At 37.6% G+C, this 27,354-nt stretch overlaps 1 long non-coding RNA gene across 1 annotated transcript; it reads right to left on the reverse strand.

Moving 5' to 3' along the window:
• Nucleotides 1–1,254: 1,254 nt before the first annotated feature.
• On the reverse strand, nucleotides 1,255–27,354 carry LOC142361982 (uncharacterized). The gene is made up of 6 exons (XR_012764574.1): nucleotides 27,274–27,354; nucleotides 24,307–24,485; nucleotides 23,504–23,587; nucleotides 15,817–15,945; nucleotides 6,442–6,541; nucleotides 1,255–1,388 (listed from the first exon to the last, which is right to left on the reverse strand). It is a non-coding gene; the product is annotated as an uncharacterized LOC142361982 (long non-coding RNA).

The following is a 27,354-nucleotide window of genomic DNA, read 5'->3' on the forward strand; positions in this document are numbered from 1 at the left end:
TTTCCATCTGCTGTCATTAAGGTGACTACTCAGACATGAAAAAATCCCTCTCGCTGTGCTGACAGGCAGGCATCAGGAACTATGACAAGGCATTAAGACAGAAAGTAGAGACAGAGATGTCATATTCCACAGACGGCCCTGCCTCAAACAAGGCCTCGGAAATTTTACTGGAATTTAAAACAAAAATCAAAGGGCTTTTACCAGGAGGTTATCAAACCTCCCCTCGCGTTAGTTTGACAACGAAGACATTGCTGAGAGTCACAAACATTCGGCTCCTACCTGTAGTCTCTACCGTAAAAAACACTTTTTTTTTTTTCATTCCCACAGACACTGTTCAGTAAAAGCAGAGTTTTAATTTCTCGCCCTGCCTCGTCAAGAGGCTGAGCCGGAAGATGGAGACCGGCTGGTTCGCCGTCCGTTGAGCGCTGAAGCCTTCGCCGAATCGCGCCAAGGATGAGAGGACAAAAAAGAAAAAAGAAAATAAACCGAGGCAGCGGGCGTCGGCGCCAGGCGGGTTTTGGACCATGGCAAGCGAAGCCCGGGCGAGCGGCGGCTGCGCTCCCGGGGGAGGCCGCGGGGAGCGCGGAACGGGCGCGGCGCCCGCCCCGGCGCGGCCTTTTCGCCGGCAGGGGGCGCCGCAGGACCGCGAGAGGGCGCGGCCCCGCGGAGCGGGGCGGGGCGCGCGCCGGCAGGGGCTTCTGCGGAGAGGCGGCGGGCGCTGCTCTGCTGGGCTCCCATGGCGGGAGCGCTCCCGTCCCGCCCGCCGGGCCCGAGGTGGGCAACAGCTCGACAGAAACACCGCAGGCCTCGTTTAGCCATGCCCAGCAGCGCCTCTCAACTCGCCCTAGCCAGAGCGGCCGTGCTCGGAGCGCCCGCGACTCCCGGCGCGGCGCAGGGCATCGTTCCTTCTCCAGGAGCCGGTTCATAACGCGGTCGCAGAGGGCATTTCATCCGTCGGCTTCACTCTTCCGTCAGGCAGTCTCTAGGCACGCGGCGTCCAGCTCTCCAGCATGCAGCGTCGATATGTGATTTCCCATTTCATCGCACCATAAAGATGAGTCCGAATCTGAAGTCCTTTCCCTTCTTGCCGCTCTTCTGACCAGCAAGCAATTTCTCTGCAAATACCAGTAGCTCTTCAAGCATGATTACATATATTTGGGGTTTCATCCATCACAGTTCTGGTGCAAGCTCTCATCTCCATTTCCCTTTACACATCTCATATTTGTTCTAAAACCTTTACATCTTCACCTTCATAACCGTTTTTTCAGCCACGTGATGAATCCGGCTGGAAAAGTGCTCCTTTGTTCTTTTCCTTGCAGTAGGAGAGAACAGGGTAGCAATAGATGGATGGAGTGCCAGGGACAGGGACTACTTGAACAGATCTGTCACTGGAAGAAACATATGTACATGATCATGCCCATCTTACCTAGCCACCCTCCATCTTATTACTTCCTTAAATCGCCTTCTACATCCACCTAGCAGAGGCACATTAGGAACAAATGCTAAGGAAGGGGAAGGATGGTTAGGTAGAGCAACAGATGAAATGAATGTATCACATATTAAAGTTCACATTTGAGCTCAAGAATGGGGGTACACACACACACGCAGGCTTCCATATTTTTAAATAATCCAGCTACATGATGGCAAGAAACTAAGTACTGGAAATGAACACTAGACACCAGACTGCTTTCCAGGCTGTTGTACCAATTGCCTTGGTATTCTGATACCTATGAATTAATGAAAATTCATCAGTTCAAATCAGTCTTTGAAGTATCTAATGATTACTCACAGAAAGATAAAGATAATACCCTAATAGTTGAAGTTGTTTGTTGTTCGCTTCATCTGACATGCTTGTTCAACAGTCTGTAGCAACATGAAAAAACACATTTTATTATTTGAAATCTGAGTGTTTCCATGAACATGGAAAGTTCAATCAAATCATTAATTTACCTATCAGATATATATAGAAGATAAAGTAAAAAAAATCTATAGGGCATTTTCCTCCATCCATTTACAGAAGGAACGGAGGCATGACAATTCAAATTTCAGGAATCACTACAACTGTTTCAGCCACCTATTTAAGAGGGGTTCTTGCTTCATTTAGAAGAAATGAGATTTTAGACGTTAAGTCATCTAGTCTAAGCTAAGGTAGTTGCTTAGTATTTCCTTATAATCTGTTGAAAGATACAGTCACCTAACTGGGGCAACTCACACTGGTTTTAGGATTAAACAAGACATTTTGCCTTATTACCTATCTCTTTCCATTGAGAACAGCTTAGACAACCAGCCTGTGTTAGGTAAAACTCAACCAGCCATCAGTCTCAAGTAAGGAGGATTGTAGCATCAATTTCAGTGCAAAACTAATGTCCATGGAAAAACGTTAATTGTATTTTGATTAGAATGAAACCATTGGAACAGTGATATACCTATGGCACACATTAAATACAGAGGCCACAGTCATGGTTGCCAATATATCTTATTATCGAATAAGACGGAGCTTTTGCCTTTGAAGTATCCATGCAAGGCACATCTGCCCCTCATTTCTCCTCATCTTTCCACCAGTTAAGCTTGTCTGACACCATTTAAGTTCCCCCTTCAGGAAACTCACAGCAAGCTAATGCATCCTGTAACACATTTTGACATGGAGATGCCATCCCTGCAGATGTCTCAGCACCAAAGCAGCTACTTAAGAAACAGGAAAGGCATAAAAATGACAGATTAATTCTTTGAGATGCAAGACTAAGGAGAAAACAAAGTAGTTTTATTTAGGTTAAAGCAAAGTCAGGAAACAAGCAGGAGAGAAATCTAGCTGGTATCTACAGGTATACTTTGTGCTAAACAACGAAACAACACACCTGTATAAGACCTAGACTTCTTCCATGCTCTTAATCAACACAATTTCAATTAGAAATCCTTTCAGTAACATTTGAAACATGAAACATCTCTAGTAGGGGCCACAGCCCCAAAGACTGGGACCATGAAAATCCTGAACACCGTATTTAAGCAGTAACAGAAACAGAGGTCTTAAACCTCTCTGGAAGTTTGGAACTATTGAGTGTAACGACACTGAAGCTTTGTAAGCCACACTTACAGGCAGAGTTCTGCAACTCTTACATACTTTGACTGAGCTGGGAATGAAAGGGAGACAGACCTGTGTGTCCTGGTGGATGACCATGAGCCAGCAGTGTGCCCTGGTTGCCAAGAAGGCCAGTGGGATCCTGGGGTGCATTAAAAAGAGTGTGGCCAGCAGGTCGAGGGAGGTTCTCCTTCCCCTCTACTCTGCCCTAGTGAGGCCTCATCTGAAGTACTGTGTCCAGTTCTGGGCTCCCCAATTCAAGAAAGATGAAGGGAGGGCTACGAGGATGATGAGGGGACTGGAGCATCTCTCCTACAAGGAGAGGCTGAGGGAGCTGGGCTTGTTTAGCCTGAAGAAGGCTGAGAGGGGATCATATAAATGCCTATAAATATCTGAAGGGTGGCTGTCAGGAGGATGGGGCCAAACTCTTTTCAGTGGTGCCCAGCGACAGGACAAAGGGCAACGGGCACAAACTGAAGCATAGGAAGTTCCATCTGAACATGAGGAAGAACTTCTTCACGCTGAGGGTGATGGAGCATGGGAACAGGATGCCCAGGGAGGTTGTGGAGTCTCCTTCTCTGGAGATGTTCAAGACCCTCCTGGCCAAGGTCCTGTGCAGCCTGCTCTAGGTGACCCTGCTTTGGCAGGGGGTTTGGACTAGATGACCCACAGAGGTCCCTTCCAACCCCAAACATTCTGTGAAACCATTGTCCCTTAAGTCGTACCAGTAGCTCACCAAGATTGGCACTGAGACCTGAGCTGAGGAGGACAGGAATGCCAAGCAAGTTGCTTAAACCTCCAGAGACACATCCAATTCATTACTGTACTCCTGAACAAGGTGACTGAAAAGAGGTGAAGAGGAAAGAGAAATAAAGATTTCTCAATGATACATATGGGAGGAGAAATAACACCCCAGTGGGAGGGGGCATTGGATTGCCAAATGCCTCCTTGTCTCCCTGCTAGAGAAAGCTTACTTCTTCCGCTGTGAATGTAGGATTGAAAACGCTAAGTGTTAAAATGTTAACAAAAGGAAAATGAGTTTGCACAGTGAAGGAAAATCAAGAGTATGTCAATAAAAGCAAATACACCAGCAGGGAAATTTACAGGGAAAGATAGAGCACATTACATACAGAACAGTAAAGAAGCTGACATGAACTTCAAGAAACCATCAAGGAAAGATCAAAGTGTAAATAAGATCACAAGGGTCTTTTTTACAACTTGTTTTATGTGCCTTTTATGTGTGAAGGAAATAAATAAATAATCTTTTGTTTGAACTTTAATCAACTCACAGATTCCAGGAACAAAAGGGCTTATAGGTAGCAGTCCCTGTTGTTTCAACAAGGGAAACAAGGGGTGCCATCCCCAGAGACCCCTGCAGTAAAATGTGAGATCATTCATCTACAGATAAAGTGCATTTCATTGACACCGAGTGGTGCATTGACTCCCTATGTAAAGGTATGTTTAATCTAGCAGACAAAAGTAGAACAAATTAGGCATAATTTGAAAAACAAAGCAGCATGTATTTGGGGTTTTTCTAATTAAGTACGTAGTGATACTATGGATTATTTAATACACAAAAGCTGTAAAATGATTGGTATTTTCCAAGGGAATGATTTTACATCAGGCAGACATTGTGACTTATATAGGAATCTCTGGGCAAAATTCTGAGCACAGTCATCTTTCTTGGTTTTCTGGTCTCCGAATCAAGCATCTAATAATGACAAACAGTATCTTAAAGCATCTAAATGTGCTCACGTAAAAGGTTTTTTTATTCATAAGCATATCTTAACAATATCACATCATAGCCACACTGTGCAGAAGTAGTCATGTACTCTACCCAAAAAGACAGAGTAATTCAAAATTTAACACTCTAAGCTATTTGTCACCCCCTTCAACTGAGATATGATAACCATTTGAGAGCTCTTGGGGGGTTTCTGTTTCTGCAAAATAGGTTTCTCTCACTGTGCAGACCTTAACCTCCTCTTCCCCAGCCCTAGCGAACCCAGCTGCTGTTGGCAATCGATGGTGGTAGCAATCTAGCACAGAACATTGTGTGTCATGCAACAGGGCTTTGAGCAGACCTACTTAAAAACAAGCCTGAAGCCAATAGCTTGCAAGAATAGATTTCCACTGTTTCCAGTATTGAAAGGGCAGAATTTATATTAGCAGCGGCAAAGTTTAAGAATTTCTCTAGTTAAAGTCTTAGTAAAACACCATAGGGGAAAACTGTGCTGCAAAATGAAGAATGGCAACAGAAACTGAACAATGGTGCAACACTGACAGAAAAGAAATTACTTTGGATTAGACAAATTGAGTTTATGACAGATAAACATTTTCACAGAATAATCCCCCCTTGAAGCAGTTCTTGGATTAACCTATTCACAAATAAAATATCATTTGTGGATGGAGTTATTTCACCTCAGACAGGTTCTTCTTACATCAACTTTGGATATAAAGACAGCACTAGCCAAGAAGCTCTCAATGGTTAGTCTTAATTTAGAGATTTAAATTAAGCTACAGAAGTAAGTCACACAACAGTAGAATCTTTGTTTAATAAAACCATTATGGAAATGCTAATTGACTGTCCTACAAAAACACTGTACTGATCTGTCCCTGGCTCTCTGCTAGGTAGAAGTGTTCTGCCATAAACAAAAATGAAGGGGCAAGCAAAATGAAATAAAAAGCCACACTGGGGAAGGAACGAAGAGCACAAGACATCACAAACATATAGTGTATTCTAAGCATAGCAGCTACTTGTTCTTTCTGATGTTACCTCATATTTGTTGAATTCATGAAGAAGCTGCTTTCAAATATCTTAAAGTATGAATTTATTAAAATAAACTTTGGACAATTTTTGTGGTTTGCCAGAAATTATCACTACTGAAATAAATCCTTAGAAAGAAAAGATAAATTTGTTACTAGCTTGAAGACATTTTTCAATAAAGACCTCCAGGAATGGCGCCAGCTTCTACCAGCTGCTTTCAAAGCAGATGAATTTTCAACATATAACAAGAATGATCACTAGCTAGCTTTTATGGACGATAGTGTTTCAATGATGCCAGAGCAATTTGATTCAAATTTTAGTCCTTTAATGGATCCATTAAATTTATTTTTTCAGTAGCCATACTTGAGCACAGGTCAGATTTGTAGTAGATTCTACCAGGCTTCCCTGGACCCAGACTATTTTACTGAATATAACAATGAACTCAGATTAAGGAAAGACACCTACTTACACACCAGCCCCCTCTGGTAATCTTAGTGGTCACCAATCAAAGCTGTAAGATCTCAATTCTTCCGAGTGAAAACCTAAAATAATTTAATTCTGAACAATCTGATACTTCAATTCAATGTGGTCCTTTACTTACTCTTTTCATAATTGCTCTGGATTGATTCTCAGAGTGGTTTTCCAGTTATTTTTCATTAATAAAGTAATACTTTCCATGCACCTTCATCATCTTCATATACCTAAAAAACAAATATACACAAGTTGAATATGCAAAATAAAAAAAATAAACTCTCAGTAATCATTTGGATGCATCTACATTAGCATTTTAATTTAGATCTAGAGAAGGATCTTGGAGGCAGATCTCTCAGCTGCCCCCACTTTGTTTCACCCGCAGTCTTGGAAGGTGGAACTGTATTTTTGTATGAAGCTATGCAAAACATTGCATCCCAGCACCACACCTGATGTTCTCCAACCACAAATCAGGCAGTCAGTCAACAGACCACAGGCAAGCCAATCAAGTAAAGTCTACCAAACTGCATTTAGAGAGTTTGCAGGACCACCAGCATTCACTCCTTTGCTCTCTAGAGCCTCTGTGTCCCAGTATTTGCTAGACATAGACACCATCTGTGAAACTCCTGGCATTTCTTTGACACTTTTTGTCTTAAAAGGAAGTAAGAAGGGATTTGAAAATTCCATCACTATCATTATTGAAGGCAAAAGGTGCCGTTAAAGTCTTTTGACTATTTAGCTCACTTAAAGTACTATACTACTGTAAGAAAAATACCAAACATAAATGGGTTTCTTGTTTATAAGATAGACATAGTCCATTGCTGTCCATAGTGTTAAATAAAATTTTCTAAAGTATCTCAGTTACATAAAGCCTAACATTCCTTAAATCTATTAGATATTTTGTAAATTTTAAGTTCTGTACTTTGTATCAGCCTCTGAACAACTATTTCTCTTTCACACGAAAAAGCTTCATAACTTTACAGCAAAACTGAAGCAATTCAAGGCCAACACAAAATTCAGAGCTTTCTCTATGAGCTCTGTGCTTCATATATCAGCATACAAATGCTGACACCTTTTCACGTGTCCTACAGGTAAGGATGTCTCATAAGACCAATGTCAGGTGGTCTCTAGTATGTCATGTTGATTACCACTATGTACAGCACTGACTTTCATAATGGCGATCCTCATCCTCTGTGTGCCAGCCCCCCCAACTTTTTCTTTTAAAAAAGGTATCAAAATATGAAAGATCACATTTCAGATGTCTGCACACTGTGAGCACTGCAAGGGTGATTTTATTTTACATCACTTCACAAAAGATAGTCATAACCACGTCACAGTAGCTCCTCGCACATACTACATGCCCCAGTCCAGCATGCCTCTCACAGCTCGGAAGTTCACTGAAAAGCAACAAGGGTGTTCAGACTTAAGTCTATCCTTGTCCAGGATCTTCTGCAGCTGAGACAATATGATCCAAAGGATCACCTCCAGAGGGAGGATACTGCCCATATTACTTGACCCCAATACCTTTTATGGAGAAAATATGAAGGACAATCCTGTTTTCTGAAACTGGGAACAAATTTCCCTCTCACAACAAATTTGGTTTTGATAAAGGGTCTTTCACCTTTGCAGCCTGTGGATGGTGGAAAGCAGCAGGTGACCAGCACCAGAATATGCTTGATAAGAACCATGTGAAGTGAACTCAAGGAGGCAATCCTTCCAAAACACCTAAGCAATGAGGACAGCGGTTCTTAATGTCTGGCACAGCCAAAAACTTCCCTTTGATCCAATCCTTTAACCCTTATAGGAGTAAAGAACAATGAAGATATGAATCACAGGCTTGTATCACAGCAAACATCTCCTAACGGAGAAAGTAACAATTTGTACTTTATGACCTAGTGCTGAAAAGTTAAGTGAAAATCACTGATCCAATAAACTGAATGTTAATTGGAAGACATCTGTTTCTTTCTTTATTCTAAGTAATGAAGAGAATGCATTGCTACAGTTTCTTACAACAGGATAAACAGAGCAATATATGTAAATAAAGCAAGCAGTAGAATTAATGATAAATGTAGTCACAGAGACAACATTAAAACCCCTAAGATCCCTCACTTTTAGAGAAGTCTTTCCTTTCCAAAAGGCTGAGTGCATGGCCATTGACTTCTCTGAAGGTGAAGAACAGGCTATTGATACTGCCCTCAAGTATTACTACTATGCCTTGAGGTGCCACAGTACAGTAGAACAAAGGATCTCTAAGAACAGCAGAAGTCCATGCCAGCTGCCAAACCTGAAGCCAATGGGTGATGCTACAGGACACAGGGCCCACACCGGTTCCTTCCAGCGCCACTAAACTGTTTGAAGTCCTGCCAAGTTTCACAGCAGGTGTTACACCAGGAGCTACTGAGCAGTACCCATTTCCTATATTACATCCAAAATAACTTTTCACCCAGGTGCAGAGAAACAGAGGGAGATAACTCCTCAAAATATGGAGGGAATGAAAGAAAGATGAACCTGTTTACTGCCCTTTACTAACTAATGTAAAAATCAGCTCTGAAAAACTAGATGCAGAGGGACTTTTGAAGAGCTTGAAGCAAACACCTCGAGTCAAATACGACTATGTCATTGCTACAATGATCCACATAGAGAGCTCTATAACCTTTAAGTTAGCAAGATGATTCTTTTGAGAGGGGAAAGAAGTATTTGTTCATTCCCACCAATTTAACTTTCCCTTCTACATCTCTACTTTCCTTTCATATTACAGCAACTGGGAAGAATAAAAATTAGACAAAAGTGAATCCATTTACTGATAGACAGATCTTCATCTGTTCAGAAAAAAATTAGAATATTTTCTATATTTTTAATGACCACATGGTACAAGAAAAACAAAACCCCAGATGTTTTCAGTGTCTTTTTTGATTCAGAAGAAAATTTAAATACTTAACACAGTCTTGAAAACATCCCTAATCCAGAGCATAACTGTGTGTTTAATCCCATTCTTACAGAACAAACTGGTTTAAAGTAAAACTTGTTTAAGGGCCAGACTGGGATAGTTCTCCGAAAAATGTTTGTATGTAAATTACAACTAGATTAAGATCAAAGTTGTAGAATTCATGTTTTAGGTAATTTTAAAGCAAATATTAACTTCAGGCTGCTCAAGTAAACCAGTTCATCCAGCTGTTACAAACCAGCACTGAAGCTGCCATCTATGGCTTCCCATTCTCATGGCTCTTTATTCAACTCTGTCCTGCAAGCACACTGAATTTACTTAGAACTGCTGCAACAGAAAGTTTCCATACTTGATGCAATACTAATCAAAACAGCTACACAGAACACCCATAAAGTTTATCTCTGTATATTCTAAAGAATAAAATGAAATTCAAGCCTGAAGAGCAGTTTACAAACTTCCAATATATTTAAGAACAAGAAAATACGAGAGTGGGGTGCAGAGAATTTCCTGTTTGCTGTTTTAAATAAGTACATACCACACAAATATATATACACACGCTTCCACACACGTATCTGATCTAGGTAACAAAAATTAGAAAAACTGAACTGTGCTTTTAACTGAAAGTCTACATTCTTTCAACTATATGCTCCAAGTTGAACTTTACACCTGTAATCTATGAGGAGAATCTGGCCATTGGTGAGAAACACTAATCAAAATGTAGAGTGAATGCATAATATTGTCAATGAAATAATGACACCTCTTGATGAATAATGGTAGATAATCAGTGCAAAGCTTGCTACACAAACAGCTAAAAAATTGTGGTACTATATTATCAGGTGACACCTGGGTGTTTGGAATTCATCTAAAACAGCAGAATACACTGAAATGCATAATTTTTAGCATTTCTGTATGTATGCAGCTATAACTATCCTTTAATGTCATATAAAAGAAAATACTTTGTATGCAAATCAGAGCTAAATACCTCAGTCTACAAACTAGGACCTATACTCCCTGTAGACATATAAAATAATATCTTGGCATATAAAATAATATCTTGGCATTGCACAGAAATAAGCACTGGCCCTTCAGAATAATGTAACCTGTGAGTGCAAGCACAGACGGATTAAAGCAGATTGTGCTGCACAGCATTTATGACAAGAATGCATTGTCTGTTATACTCTTCGTTCATCTCAGTCTTTTTCATATTTTTTAAAACCACAGAATATACTTAGTTATGTACAGTATGGTTTGGTTATATGTGATTTAATTAAGAGTCAGTCTGCACATATACAATGCTTGATTCATCTACAATTTAAGATGGATAGTCAGATACGTTAGCATTGTAGAAGTGGTCAGACAAGTATTTACTGGGTACTGGAGGGGAGAGTGGGGAAAATGCACAATGAAACAAACTTTTTACCTTGCATCTATTTTGCAGTGTAATAACCATGAATCAGAGAACAATGACATAAAAAGCAACCATAAATTGGAGGTCAAAACAATACACATCTAAGGGACTGGATGTCATTCAGAGGGACCTGGACAAGCTCAAGAAGTGGGCCCATGTGAACCTCATGAGGTTCAACAAGGCCAAGTGCAGGGCCCTGCACATGGGTTGGGGCAATCCTAAGCACAAATACAGGCTGAGCAGAGAATGGATTGAGAGCAGCCTTGCCAAGAAGGACTTGGGGGTGCTGGTTGACAGGAAGCTCAATATGACCTGGCGGTGTGCGCTCGCAGCCCAGAATGCCAACCGTATGCTGGGCTGCGTCCCCAGCAGCATGGCCAGTGGGTCAAGGGAGGCGGATTCTGTCCCTCTGCTCCGCTCCAGTGAGACCCCATCTGGAGTCCTGTATCCAGCTCTGGAGCTCTCAGCACAGGAAAGACACGAACCTGTTGGAGCAGGCCCAGGAGGGGAAAAAAAATGATCAGAGTGCTGGAGCATGAATGCTGTGAGGAAAGGCTGAGAGAGTTGGGATATTTTTAGCCTGGAGAAGAGAAGGCTCCCAGGAGGCCTTACTGTGGCCTTTCAGTACTTAAAGGGGGCTTGTAAGAAAGATGGGCACAAACTTTTCAGCAGGGCCTGTAGCAATAGGACAAGTAGTAATGGTTTTAAGCTAAAAAGAGCATAGATGTAGACTGGATATAAGGAAGTTTGTTTGTTTGTTTTTTTTTTTTTTACAACAAGGGTGGTGAAACACTGGCACAGGTTGCCCAGAGAGGTGGTAGGTGCCCCATCCCTGGAAACATTCAAGGCCAGGTTGGACGGGGCTCTGAGCAACCTGATCAAATTGAAGTGTCCCTGCTCACTGCAGGGAGGTTGGACTAGATCACCTTCAAAGGTCCCTTCCAACCCAAACTATTCTATGATTCTATAGAACTGCACCAAATAAGCACCTAGCTTAGCAACTCAGCTTTATGTGCAATCGTATTTCCTCCTCCACCTCCCCTTTTTTTTAATTAAACAGATGACCCTGTGAGTTGTTAACCACATGAATAAACCTTATGTGGGACTTGTAAGGAAGTGCTCTTCACTTTTACAGAGGCAGTGAAAAAATTCTCATCAGAAAAGTCTTGAAAAAAATACTTGTTAAGGCTGATTGTTACAACATACAAGTCTGTTGGAAGCCATTTTTTAACTGGAAAATTCCTGAAGTACAGTTTTGATTGAATATGAGTATATACACGAAGTTGCAAACTAAAGCTATTCAAACCTTATTCCTGCTCACACTAAAGTTAGTAGCAGAGTTCTATTGTGATCTATGAAGAAGTTAGCAAGTGTAGTGCTGATGTGTATGTGGAATATATATGATTCAATCTGGGCATCTTACACATAACATGAAAATATATTTCAGCACATTATGATGTATCCATCGTAAGTACCTCAAGAGTAGAATCCTAAAATAAAAATGAGAAATGTTGTTTGAAATGATCAATATGAAAAATCCACCATCAAATCTGCTGAAGACCAAAATGGTTCACAGAAAAAAAAAAGTCAAGAAAAGGTTTCTGCCTGCTGAAGTTACTTGTTGACAGTTACTGTCTTTTTGCAGTTTTGAGATTAAAATTACATGTACTCCTCCTGACAAAAAAGCTTTTGACAGAAAGCATTAAAATTTTTGTAAAAATGTTCACTCCATACTCAGTCCAGGTGTACTCTGTATACAGAGGTACACTAAAGACAGCAGTCGTCCTACATTTTAAAAAATGGTGTATGATAATATGCCTGCCTACAATACACATGGAATACAGTTCCACCACTCCAGGAGTTGGAACAGGCTTACTTTGACTAGCCACACTGACTTACCCAAAAATTGATACTGCTTTAAGAAAATGGAACACCTAAGATACCTAAAGCTGCCTCAAAAGTTCCAGAATTGTCAATAGTGGCATTAAAAAAACAACACAACACAAGCTCAGATTTTCATTTAGTTTCCAGCAGCACCTAGAGCCCCACCTACAATCAGCATTCTGAAGTATGGCAGTTCCTGACACAACAGGTGCCCTGACTCTTGCCTCGTTAGATCACAAGACATTGGGAACAGCTGCAGAACCTCAAAAGACTTGCATAGCATAAAACTGTATGATGCAACGCCAGTCATTTTTTGTTACTGATAAATTCATTAAAACATAAAAGTTAACTGCATGTGTATATTGATAGGCAAGTGTTTAGCTTCAGCCAGCAGTTCTTTCTGAATGTCTCTGAAGACCAATGCGTGATTATGGATAATGTTTAGTTGCAACAAATATCTAAACAAGAAAGGATAGTTCTAATACCCAATTTGTATTGCTACATAGTTGTCTTCATCAATCACTTCTCAAACACATGGAGAACTAAAGCAAGCTAAGTAATAAGATATCCAGCTTGCACCATCTGCAAGCACTAGTTCTCAAAGCTAATTGTTCCCAGGCTAGTCCTGACAGACACTATCACAGATCTCCTTATTCTCTCTTAAAAATTTCTTACATCCAGAATATGGAAAAAAGCCCAAAACCCAACTGTGACTGATTTTAGTTGAGGAACACCTCACATTATATTTCACTCCCTATTACAGTTTGGATAGGGCATCACGGTCAGAGGTTCTCTTCATTTTCTGTATGTTCAATATTAAACACTGGTCTTCATAATATCTTCCCATCGACATACAACTGAGCTATACATGCTTTCTAGAGACTTTGCCAGAAACAGCTGACACCAGCACAATTCAATCTACATAACTTCTTGTTTTCTTCTCTGGCAAAGAAATGAAAAATATTACTTTTTTTTCCCAAAGAAAGTCTGAAACTATCAGAGTTTATAATATAGCAAAATGCCACAAAAAGGAAAAATTCTGGGTTTAGAAGTAGGCTTTCCTGGAAAAGGTACATCATATGACAAGTTGATTTCTTGAGTGATAACAATGAATTCTATAGGTTTCCCATAGATGTGCAACAGACCTGCAGCACTCAGTACAACAGCTTGCTATAGGAAACCACAAATATCCAAAACTTGGATATTCACCCACTTTCTTTCTGTGAAAGAGTGAAGAAAGAAAAAGAAGACATCAGCTATGCTGTTAATGTAGCAGAGCTCAAGAAACAAGATCTAGCGTAATCATTACAGCAACAAAACTGCTGAAAGAAGGAAAGGCTAAGCTGAAAAAAGCTAGGACAGCAAGTTCCAAACATGCTTCTAAGCTCTTCGTGAAGTTGACCCAAACCGAAAGTCAGCAAAGTGCTCCTACTCTCTTCTCTTGAGCTTGTCAGACTCTGTAACAGCTACCTAACACTCTTATAAGCACTATAAAGCAAAAGTTGCTGTGTAAAAATCATGCTGAAATATTTTAGTTCTCACAGGGCTATCCACTAGGTTAAAAAGGATATGCATAGCCACATCTAAAGCAGATACACTACTGGTCAGAATTCTCAGAATATTTGTCTGTTAAAGTAGGGTTGAGCCTATTTTAGAAGAGATTTGTATCTTAAAGTGTATTTTCCCTCATCTGTTAATATCCTCTCATGAATACTACAAAACACCAAGCAATTCTGCTAAGGTTTTTAATGTTCCAGGAAAATCTGCTAGGAAGTGCTGCTTAACCTCATTCAATTTATCTTTCAATAAAGGAGTTTAGGCACATATATGTTCTGCTCACTGACTTCCAAAACTAATCAGTGAAATGAATTGACAATCTCTACTTATTGTAACAACTTCATTTGAAGTTAAAGACTATTACAAACCAGCTCTAAGCCTCTCCCCCAAATGATGAGAAACACACTCTGGTGAACAAAGACATTTCAGAGTTCACAGAGGTATATTCATTGCTACGAAGCAGAAGCAATGACTTTTTTTTTCAAATCAAGATATTAGACCATACAAAAAGTATTGAAACATACCACGCCTCAGATACAGATCCTGCAATGAACTTCTGTTTGTAGGAAGCTCTGTTCTATGTATACATCACAGTTCCTGCTTAGCCTATAATAGTGAAGCAAGTTTAGAGAGATAACCTCTGTAGCTTTGGACGGTTAAATTACAACAGGTACTATCCCACCTATCAGATTTTTCCTTACAAACCTACAGAAAGCATGGGGGTTTTACTGCTCCAAGTTGGATAGGACATATAATATGTATGCGTAACTTCCAAATATCAACATATTTTTGATACAGATACATAGGTATGGTTTTATGCCGCTAGACCAAAAAAAGTCATAGCCATATGCAGAACCACATACAAGAGTGGCAAATGCAAGGAATAAACACAGTTCTCTTACTCCTTTATTTTGCATTTTATAGACAACCACATAATTCACCAATAATTACACACATATAATGACCTTTAATAACTGGAAAAAAAAATCATTATTTCCATAATTCGTAATTTACAAACTCTGTATTCACAAACAAATGGCATATATTAAAATAAAAAGGACTACGTAATTCTTTAATTCCCACAGAAGTTGTATGTATAAGCTATACGTGTTTCTTTGAATCTATCTAGCACATACTCTTCCAGTATTCATTAAAATATTTTCATTATGCTTATACAGCTTTCATGCAATCTTTTCGTTACAATAAGAACCAGATATATATTCCTTATGAATTTGGGAAAGAGAATGTCTCAGACCAAGGAAGTACAGAAGAAGTCTAAAAAAAGTAAGAATAATCTCTGCAAGATTATCCTTACATGTATTTTTAAAAAAACGAAGGTAGCCTTTCTAGTGGTGAAATGTTTATATTCAACAGACACAGTAACAATGTAGTCTCAGTTTAGAATTTACATTTTTTGAGCTGTTAAAAATAGCTGATCACATAAAATATGTAATGATCACTATCATAATGTGAAATTTTGTAAACCATGCTAGTGAAATGAGCTCTCAGAAAGGGCTAATACCAGCAGGATTCTCAAAAGAGGGATACTTCCAAAAAGCCAGCCCAAATTCTCTCAGCGCTTTTGGTTTCAGAAATTTCAAGTTTCAGAACTGCAAAGTCTCACCAGTCATACACCAGTTCTATAATTTAAACATAGGACTACAATTATGGAGTTATTTTTCGGTACAGAAATATAAATCTTTGTAACTTACCCGAAAATGTAAGCTGTTCATGTACAAACACAAATAAAATACTAGGACTGTAGTATGTTTGAGCTGATGCTTCCAGCTGTCTCCACTTTTGTTGCCAACTTCAGTTTTCATATGTAATTGTGCATCTAACTTAAAGAAAAATAGATTACATATACCATTAGTTTTAATGGCTTAGAAGAAATAACCAGGACAGATTGTGCCTGGCAATTAAAGAGTTATAGCTTTGTATTGCATGGGCAATCACATGATTTTCTTACCCTATTTTACTGCAGAGTGTACCTGTACATAGAGAAAAGCATATGCACACTACCAAGGCAGCCATGAAGTCCTGAACTGTATGAGATTTTCCAGTTTTATTTTTTCTGCCTTTTGTTTGAAGGACATTGTAACATATATTGAAGGGAAGAGCTCACACAGAGATTATTCTTCTTTATTATTAGCCTATTATATCTCTTACTCTATTCTATTATTGACAAAAGACATCAATTATGAAAACACAAGACCTACAGATTTCTGCATATTAAGAAAGAATATTAACATTGCCACATACTGCTCAACCCAGTCCAGTCCAGCCGAGTCTCTGACACTGACCCTTGCTACAGAGAGGCAGAACATCCTTTATAGAAGAACTGGCCCTACTAAGTTACTGACTCATTACATATTTTTACCCTGTACTATGCAAACTTCAATTTTCTGAAATATTGCAACAATTATCTGTTTTTGCTTATTTTCAAATGACAAAGACACGGGACTCAATGATATATTGCAAAAGTGAGTTCTGGAATTTCACTAAGTACTTAGAGTAAAAAAAAATGTAATGAGACTTATTTTTATTGAGTGTCATCTGGTATATCTATTTTATGCAACTTATAACTTACTAGGGTTTCTATTACACTCAATTTTATTCTCATTCTAGTTGAGCCATAGTCTTCTAATTTTTACTTCAAATAAAATATTTGTATTCTTTTTGAAGACAAAACTTTAAGACATTTGCATTTTTACTATAGCTTTCTTTCCTATCCCTGTGGAAAAAAATATGAAATTTCAGATGGTGGTATTTATATAGCAGCATTACAAAATTTTCTATAATTTTCTTTCTTAATTTTATACAGTGTCAGAGTTGATTTCCTTTCATCACTCTCATTTAATCCAGCCTATAGGGATTCCTAGATGATTTTACTGAGCAGTAACAGTCATTTTTTGAATTAGCAATTGTTAAATTGTATAAATAATGCCAATGATTCTTTCCAATATGTATCACATTTGCTATTAATGCATTTAATCTGTTATCATAATTACCAATTCCTTAGCTTTCTTAGGCTTCTCTGAACTTGTACGATTGATGTCCAGCCTTAATCACACTTAAAAATTCTGTATCACTTGTGCATTTTTCTACTTCAGGATATTTGTATTGTTTCTTGCAAATAAAAACAAAGTATAAAGAGGCAGTAATACATTTTTAGCATTAGAGAAAGTAAGCAGTGGTGTATTTCAGAGATTTATACTTGCAAGTATTTGCTCTCCCTCATGCACACATGCAAACAAATATAAGTAAGAAGATGCCAAACGTAATGCAGAGCTTCAGGGTATAATGTTAAACTTTTGCCTTCTTAAAAGCACCTATTATTATTTCAGTCTCATTTCTCTGTTTCTCAACATGGTTTTCTTTAGAAAATATTTTTCGGTGTTAGACTGATTTCATGACTCTGCATAGCTCGATATAGAACATTAAAATACAGCAGTAGAAACTCTTCAATAATATTATTTGATTTTCCTCTTGCAAAAATATTTGTGAAAGCTTATGGTGAGATCTGGCAGAGCACTTTGTAACCTCCACTTTTACGTACAAGTGTAATACAACTTTTCAAATTAATAGTCTGCAGGTTCTGAAGGATTAGCTCAACTTCAATATAAGATTTTTCTGAGAAAATATTTTAGGGTCTAGAGCTCTGTTGTTATCAAATAATAAACGTCTAATTTTTTTTCTTGGAATATTTTTACTATTTTTCTTCAGTTAAACACATCCACTATAGTAGCAGGAAAATTTTGATCAAGTTCCTTTTTAGTGTTTTTGTTCCTTAGGTAGCAGGTCATTCCATAAGGTAACCCTACAAGTGACCCAAGTCAGATATATTAAAATCTAGTAATACAATACCCCTGGACTGTTTTACATAATAAGATTTTTTTTTCCAACTCCCAGATGTTGCTAAAGGATAGAAAAAAAGACCTGTAAAATTCTTCATCATGAATCTTTTTTTCTGCAAATCCCTTTTTTCCCCCCTTTCAAAAGCAATTCTGAATAGAGGTAAAAGAAGACAAAACTTGACCTTTTGTGATCCCAGCATTAATAGGTCTGTTCATAATTCAATCTGTGTGTGTGTAGAAGCATCCATGTGGAAACATGCAGGCCTGAGAGACATAAAGCCTTTCCCTTTAAACATTATCTGACCCTATGAGTCTTATTCACAAAAGAAGGCTTACGTACGCATAAGTTGAAAAAAATGCATGCTTTCATTGTGCTACAGAGAGCCTACACATTTTACTCCTCATTCGCCAGGAAAACTCATCATGGAAGTGACACTTGTACAGGACTTGGGTGAGGGAATGGTAAATGAACACAACGTAACAAAAAAAGCACACGCAAAGAGTAAGCTACTTTTCTTACTAAAAATACAGGAGGGGTGTCTGCTCGGCTGGCATACAGCAGGGTAACGGTACTGATGTGAGAGGAGCTGAGGACCCCCGCACATTGCAGCCTTGCAAAATTCTACCTTATGAGAGAACTGTGGTTTTCTTGCTATACTAAAACTACTTTCTCCTGCCATAATCTCTCTCCAGAGAGGTGAGCAATGACTGTGTCATTTGTACCTCGACTGGTAAATATTTATAATATGATATTTATAATGTCTTAAAGTCTGATGAACTGCTTATGATTATACAGTACATAGGCTTCAAGACAGCTCTGTAAGGTATTTTATAAGTTAAAGTCTATCAGTGCTACTGCAAATCCACAGCAAATAATAGTATCAATTATTTTTATTATCATCATACATAAAGTCCATTTATTATCAGTATCTCCTCAAGCCTATCCTGTTTAGGTTGGCACTGCAAAGTCAGCTGTCAGTTTAAATGCTATATTACTCAGAGTCCACTCATGTTATCAGAGAGTGCTCTAAGCCACTTTGCACTGAACCTGTCAATTGAAATCCGAACAAGGGGCAGGAGATACACAATTGTAAGAGTAGCAATAAGAGTTCGCATTTAGTGAAACAAATCCTCAGCTGGTATAGATCAGCCAAGCTTCAACAACTCCGGTATTGATTTATACTATGATTTGAGCTCAGCATCTGTAATTATTTTCTAAACCAGGCAAAACAAATGGCATCAGGGCTCATGAGGAAGGCTTTTCTTAATAAGTAATGAGCGAAGTAATTCTGCAAAATAATGACTTCCCCATCAAAGTTTCCAGCATTTTCACTCCCAATAGAGAGGGAATACTGTCCAGATTTTGAAAATCACATTCTGTACCTATCTGCATCTCCATATGCACAAATGCTTCCCATATATGGCTTTGACAGCACTCATCTTCTAGAATCTCAGAGAAGGACCATTAAGGAAAGAAGAAATGGAAATTTCATGGACCTTTATTACTTTAATTGTAAAACAGAAACAAGACCCTTCAATAGGTAATTAGAAAACAGAAAAAAAAACATCTGAAAGTAAGGCTGTGATGGTGCCACAATTAGTGATTTACTATGAGTGCAAATGTTTTGATTCAGCACATTTTAAATAATACAAAAAATACCATGTATCCCAGTGATAGCAATCGTGTTAAACAATTGGTCATTGTTTGTTAGCTTGAACATCTAGTTAAGTTCTTAGTGAATAAAAATCTCATCTTGGATTGATTAACTATAGCTACATTTCATTATTTTTCATAAAACACTTGAGAATTAATATGCCCACTAATGTGATACATCTTTTATTTGAATTACACTTACAAGAAATTGTTTAGTTAGAAGAATTATGAAAACAAGGAATATTTAAAGATAAAGCTGGATCATTTAATATGGAAGTATTATTGAATCAGTATTCATGCTAATGTCAAGTGATATTAAAATTAATATCCACATCAAAGGACATATGAAATATTAACAACCAATTGAGTTATTCAAAAGACAAAATAAATGGGCCTACATGCTCTGAGCAATGGGTGTTATACCTCCACCGAACACAATCGGAGAGTGGTGGCTGCATTCCGCCCAGCAGCGATCTTACACGCTGTGCCGCTTGGAGTAGCTTCTTACTTCCTCTAGGAGCTTCACCATTGGTCATATGTTAAAGCTGCCCAAAGACGTACTGGTGAGCTCTGTCATTCAAATTCAGACCCATTCAAATGGAAGGGTGACCCTTCCTGGACTAGGTGCTTGGGGATTGGGTGCTGCAGTACCTGGCACCACTTCCGTACTTTTCAGTGTGCCAGAAGTCTCCAGGAGGACAGTCAAAATACCCTGCTCAAGATTAGTGAAAAACCTGAACGGCCATTCCATATGATTCGCAAACTTTAAAATAAATGATGTGGATTTGTGTATGCAGGGTGTTAATTTGCAAGCTCTAAATAGAAAATTGAATGTCTGTAAATTAACTGAGTAACCTGTACTGGAAGATCTTTAGCATCTGGAACTAAAAAGATGTTTAATATTTTGCCCACTTCATACATATTTCTCTCTATTTCTCTGTACAGCTTCTGTTGTTCCTTCTTATTTTCATAGTGTTTGTTGTCTCTCTCCATATTTCTGGTAATACGTGATGGGTCATTAAAAGCTTTTTATTTGGTACATGCCTTTCAGTAGGCAGAGATAACATTACTAAGCACATGGAACTGGAAAAGTTACTCATCCCAACCTCAGGCAGAGAGTTTAGGACTTCTGCCCAAGTAAGGAGCTCAAGATTGAGGTCTACATGTACACATCATTCTGTGACTCTGACTTATTCAAGAAAAAAATGAGTCAGAAATCAGTAGATAACAAGCAAAATAATATTACTGAAAGCAAGTTAATGTCAAACAACAAGAAGTTATGTGTAGGAAAATGAAATATCATTGATATAATTCTAAAAATATTTTTAATTATTCCAGTAAACAAAATGTTAAGATACATTTACTAGTGGCATTACAATAAGATGCATGTATTAATATTATTCTATCTGAAGGAATAAGGGGATTTTGCTATCCAGAAACCACAAGGAAATTGTTCTTCACTTTTACCTGCCACAACTTTTGTATTAATATTTCATTTACAGAATATGCTGTCAACTTCACAGCATGAGCTATTGTAAGAAAAATGCTTGATTTAACAGTTTTTCATTATAATATTTCCTGCGTAATCTTCTGATTAGCTTACTAAATCTTCACATTTTAAACTATGGTTTTTCCCTGAAAGAAGAGAACAGAGTTTAGCATTTTTCTTTAAAGCAGCATCATAGTTCTAACAAAAGCAAAGGAGTTACTTAAAATCTTAACTGAACACTAAATATTTTGCTAGGGAACAAAATCTCTTTTGAATATTGTTTTATTAGCAAAAGGAATTGCATACTAAAAAATGTAGGAAACAAAATTTGAAGAAAACATCCCTAGTTTCTTTAGAAGTTGTAGAATTGATAACAAGTATGACATATACCAAAACTTTTACTGAGTATGAGAGATCAATTGTTCATACTCATTGCAGTCAGGGAGGTTTTCTTTAGAAGGATTAACCCATCCTCTACATGGGATCAAATATAGTGTTGTAGTCACACATGACATCAAACATATTTACAGCTACTACATAGAATTTATTAGAATATATTGATTTTTTTCCTCATTTCAAGCTTCCCACCCATCCTTTGAGTGGGAACGCCCAAGCACTGGGATTTTTTCCTTTGTTCCGAACGCATCAGCAGAAAGTAGGCTGGGAGTGATAGGAAGAGAGAGGACGTAGTCTCATCACGCAAGTAAAGGTACTGAAGCTGGCCGTGAGGGAGGAATCTTCTGTGCAAATAAAAGAGTTGATGGAATTTCCTTCCATCCTCGTACACCGAGGGAAGAGGAAGGAAATTGCACTTGCCAAAATTCTGTTTGGGGCAGAATAGATAGCTATGTACAGCTTCTTACACAGAACTGTGAACTAGCAACATTTACTCTTTTTTAATCAATGTTTGATGTCAACAAAAAAAGAATATTTGATTGTAACCATAGATCCTAATGACACTACTCATTTTTTTCTTTGGCCATTGAGTTAATTGGAGCTAGAAGTTAATCTCCAATGCATTTTTACACTGTAGAATACATTTAAATAGAAAGGCTTAGAAGAGAGAATTAAGTTAAAGAGGTCATGTCAGATCCACTCAACATGGAATTAGGAAGATAAAAAAGACAGAAAAATCTGGGGGAAAATGCAACAGTTGTCTTCACAGAGAAAAGAGAAAATCAGTCACCAACCTTGCAAACATAAAGAATTTACAAATACTTTTCAAGTTTTAACAGATACAGTGTTATCAAAGTGACAAATCCCTTATACCCATAGACATTCCATAATATGAATAATTTTAAAAAAAAAATTCTTCATGAAAACCATCATTCATAGTAAAGTTCATTTACTTTAATAAGGACTGAGGGGTTTTGTGCCAGTAATATTGACACTGACTTTCCTAGGTATTTATTTGTTTCTGATAAGCATGGTTAAACTCACTAATAGAACTGAATCATAAGTCAGTGAGAGACTAAGTTTAAAATAGGGCCACATATGTACAGGCATTCTGGACACTTTTTTATGTGTTCCTAAATCCAGTGCACAGAAGACTACCAAGTTTTTAGCTCTTGCCTCGTACAGCTCCTGCTCTACCTGTCGTGAAAATTATCCTTTGCATCTGGGGATCTCAATACTCCACAGAAAAAAGATGTAAATCTAAGGATTCGGAAATCTGTATCCTATATGCATATGAAATTATTTTTGGCAATTGTTTTACTGGGTCATTAAGAAGCATGGTGGTAGAAAACTGTCTCATTTTTATTTGGAGATCAAAATCAGCTTTAAAGTCAGTTACAAAAATAACTTTTCTGGCCTTCAAATATAGTCTTTGTGGTCTTTTTCTCTCTTAATTGTCAAGCAAATTACTTTATATAATTCACTTACTTCTTCTTGCTTTAAATATGATTCCTCTGTTATTGAAAGAATATCTAATGATTTTTCCCTTCTGAAAACCAATACCAAAATCCAACTGAAAAATAAAAAATAACATACTACATACACATGGATTAAAAATCCATATGAAGCATTTTGATATAAACATATACAGCATTTTCTTACACATTTTCATATAAGCATTTTTATGTACATTTGCTTTTTCATCAACTTGAAAAGGCGTATATTTTGAACATTGGGGTTGGCTTGGCTTGCAATGTGATTATTAAAAAACACCTTTCAGAACGAATAACCTGAAAACTTCATACATCCCAAATACTTATTTCAGTGGTCAGTATTTTGAGGTTGGGAAGACAGCGTCTAATTTATATGCAGTAGAGACAAAGTTAAAAAAAAATGAGACTGTTCTACTTTTGCCAGTAGTCAATGCTTTTCTATGGGTTGTTTAAATCTCCCAGTCTCCAACTCATCGAAAGGGTCCTATTTAAACAATACTTGTAGCCTACCTATGATAAGGATCGGCCTCACATCTGTATTTTCCTCTTCTGAACAGCAGGCATTCTATGATGTTTCTGCCTTCCTCTAGATACCTGTCAGAATGGATCAGTATGAGAGAAATAGTTATTAACTTAAATGAAACCAGGATTTCATCTACTGTCCCAAAGTTTGAAACAATTCAAACCAGTCATCTAAGTCTGGTAAATGAAATCTCTAGGAAGAAAAAAAAGGGTCTGTATATTCTCGCAGTCACAAGGCGATTTGATTGACACTAGTACACCCACTGGTCTTCAGCAATCACAGCTGAAAGCAAGACCAGAACTGGGAGCAGATGGGTAAGCTTTTAAGTAAATATAAAAGTTGAAGATGGTTGCTGTTAGCTTTCTCACTGAAATGTTTTCTTCCTGGCACAAGCACAGGGCGAACAAAGTTAGCTATATATGATGTGTCTTTCATTTGACATAAAATATTGTTAAAATTCTGACTCTAAATACATAAGAAAATGCCTGGACGCTTGCAAAGAATCTGAGAACTTTATTTTGACAAATTCCTATGGTAGTACCAAGAATTTCAGAATACATACACCTGCATTTTTATGCATAACTAAAATAAAATAAAACACCTCTAAAGAAAAATTAAACAAAAGTTTAAGTCAAAAGAGTTGTTTTAAGGCACAATTCTTTGCAAATTTGCATACTGCAGCTTCACTTCCATTTAATGAAGATGAAAGATACAGAGTCCTATTTTTCCAGCACACATTTAATTTTATACTTGTGTCATACTTATCACTGTTGAACAGGACTGTACTTACTGAAAAAATATTTGATCTGTAGGTTGCACTTCAGATAGAAATCAGATATGTTTCTCCAGTTAAATGGGTGTAACTTGTCCAGTAAAACAAATCTACTTAGATAATCGCAACATAATGTCTTTCAAAGACCAGGATCTGTTCCTGATGATCCCTCTTGTTTCCTTGCACAACACCTGAAGCTGTAGGAGAGACAAAAGCTAAAAAGCTCTGCAGAGCTGCTGTTCAGAGATTTTCTGAAAGGCTTTGGTGGAGAAGGCGTCAGCCCAGGTTTGCATGTCACTCAATTAAATGAGTAAAAAGCCACCAACTTCAACTGACATCACTTTACTGCAGCTGAAGGTCTGTCCCAGGACATTCAGATACACAGGGGGAGGGACGACTCAATTGTAAGTATGGATACGTTGAGATCACAGGAAAACCCTAAGGATCTCTGGGTCTTCACAAAAGGCTACAGAAGCTACACAGAAGAATAGCTCTTCCTTTTCCTCCCCCGACCCTCCGCAACCAGTTAAGAATGATGCTACTATGAGCTCCTGATCTACATTTACAAGGCACAGAGCAAGATACATAGAAGTTAAAGATAACAAGCCAGGCATTAATTTCTGAATCAAATTTCTGCTCTATGCATGGATTTCTATAGAAAATACAGCTTTTTCCAAGTCCTCTTTGCTCTGCATATACATGCTTTTTCAAAAGTATGCTAATCCCTGGTGTTCATATGAAAATGAATAAGAGCAAAGACATTTAGTTTTTTTTTTCCCCTCACAACCTACTCACTAGGAATTTTTTTGAAAATTCATTTTTTGGTAATTCTAAATAGGTTCTAGCAAAGCTTAGTGAAAATCACCATATCATTGCTGACATCATATCATAAATTCTGTTAATATTATATAATTTGTTAATCAGATCTGCCTGGGCAGGGTTAATGAGAGGTAGAAACTGGTGGCCTGTCTGTGCTAGCACTCCCAAAGGGATCTAAATTATGTTAGGAAAACTGCATTAAATAAAGAAAAAGGAAGTAAGTATGATAAACAAAAGTATTTTTGTTTGGAAAACAAATGAAAAATCAAGAAAGAAAAGGAAAGAAAGGAGATACAAGAAATTCATACACAAAAGATGGAAAGAATACAAATTTGTAAAAACAAGGTATGACATGATTAACTGACAGAATTAGAATACCAAAATCAGCAAGTTTCAAGGCTTATGCTCCAGATTAGAAATCCACTATTTACATTTTCCCAGTTTTCTTTTTATAATCTTAGATATCTACACAAGCTTGAAATCTGCACTTCCTTAAGTCTTGTCAGAAACACAAGGAATACTCACAGGGATATGAGGGATATGATACCTCATTTCCTTCTAACTTGAATAGGTTTCTACAGAATTTATGTCGTGTTGCTGTAGAACGCTAGCATTTTGCATTTGATCTGCTAGTATTTTACATTCTGTGTGCCATGGCTAACACAACTTCACAGGGGCCAGGACCTGGAGAATCAGCAGTAATGTGGCATTAACTCCATTAATTCTTCATTATATTTCTATATGTGTTAGTAAAATGCATTGGAAACACACCTTCAGCAACATTCTAATGAGCGCTTAACTTCCCTTGAGATTTTGTAACTAGCAAACTGCAGGGCTCGGTAGAACTCTGCATCCTCTTTTGCTACATAAAAATTGTTCCTGCATCATAGCTGTTGCACAAATGCAGCATCTTTTTAAGTAATAGATCTCAGAATCTAAATTTACAAAAAAGAAACCAAATACTTATTTACTTATTAAAGAAACCCCATAGCAATAACAGAAGACATAAGAAGGCTCACTTTCTTTAAAATAAAATGTTTTGCATATATGTATACGAAGTATTAACATAAGCAGTGTATCAAAAAATAAAACATGATGGATTATACGCTACAACAATGTGCAAAATTTGCAAGATAATTAACAGTTATTCAAATATTTGTTTAGGTGATCATACATAAAAAGGTATCAGAATAACGTGTATGGCATATTACTTTAACAACTGGTGTCAAAAGGAAATAGGAATTTCTCAATAAAAAAGTCATGCCTATTAACTTTTAAAATTTAGTATTTGTAATCAAATAGCAAACAGCTACTGTAAATACTTCTAAAATTGCGCTTTATATGCATATTGATATAAATAATATCGTTTAGCCAAAATCCTATGACACTCAACCTTCATATATATGTTGACAAGATTCTCCAATGGTTTGTTACCATACAAAAGAGTGGGACAAATTACTTATTTATATATACAAAACATGCTTATAAAGGCCAGCTGCAGGTATTTTTTGGAAAGTGCATTTTAATAAGGTCCTATTCAGTGGGGGAACAAATGGGGAAAAAGTAGTTTGCACTACAGAGTTTAGTGCAAGAGCTTTCTCTTTTTCTAACAACGAAATCAATCATTTGTCCAGACTGTGGGGAGTCAGAGTTAGTTACTGAAAAGAGCTCCATATATAAACAAGTCAATAACTCATTGTGTGTTATTGTTGGACTGAAGAAGTCCGCTTTCAAAAAGCTGCCCCTGCTTCTCTGAGAATGAATGTCACTGTATTCAGAGAGTGAGAGAGGGCTCTTTTGTTTCTAGCTATTGCTGACTGCCATTTATGTATGGGAAAAGAGATGTGGCTGCTAGTTGTCTCAGCAAAACCATACCATCACCACTGCACAGTTCTATGTTATGGTTGCCCTGGACCTTACTTTTGTAAATGTACTTCTATAAGAGAATTCACACATTTCATTGAGTTTCTGAATTCGCTAGTAATATTTGTAAATACGGTTTTCATTTTATAAAGATAAAATGGATGAAGATTAGAGGAAATAAACATTTCTGAGTACTTGATTTTATCTATGGCAGTATAAGGAATAACACTCTAAATATATTAGCCTTAGGGTTTTCAGAATAAATATCAATATGTTTAGAAACTCAACAGCACATTAGCAAACCTTAGTATATCTTTGTACTATTTCATATTTCTTCCTTAAAAGAGGGTAAAACCCACAGCTGCTGAATCATCTCAATTCAGA

Source organism: Opisthocomus hoazin, chromosome 7 (assembly GCF_030867145.1).
Source record: "Opisthocomus hoazin isolate bOpiHoa1 chromosome 7, bOpiHoa1.hap1, whole genome shotgun sequence".
In the NCBI taxonomy this organism is placed as follows: domain Eukaryota; kingdom Metazoa; phylum Chordata; class Aves; order Opisthocomiformes; family Opisthocomidae; genus Opisthocomus; species Opisthocomus hoazin.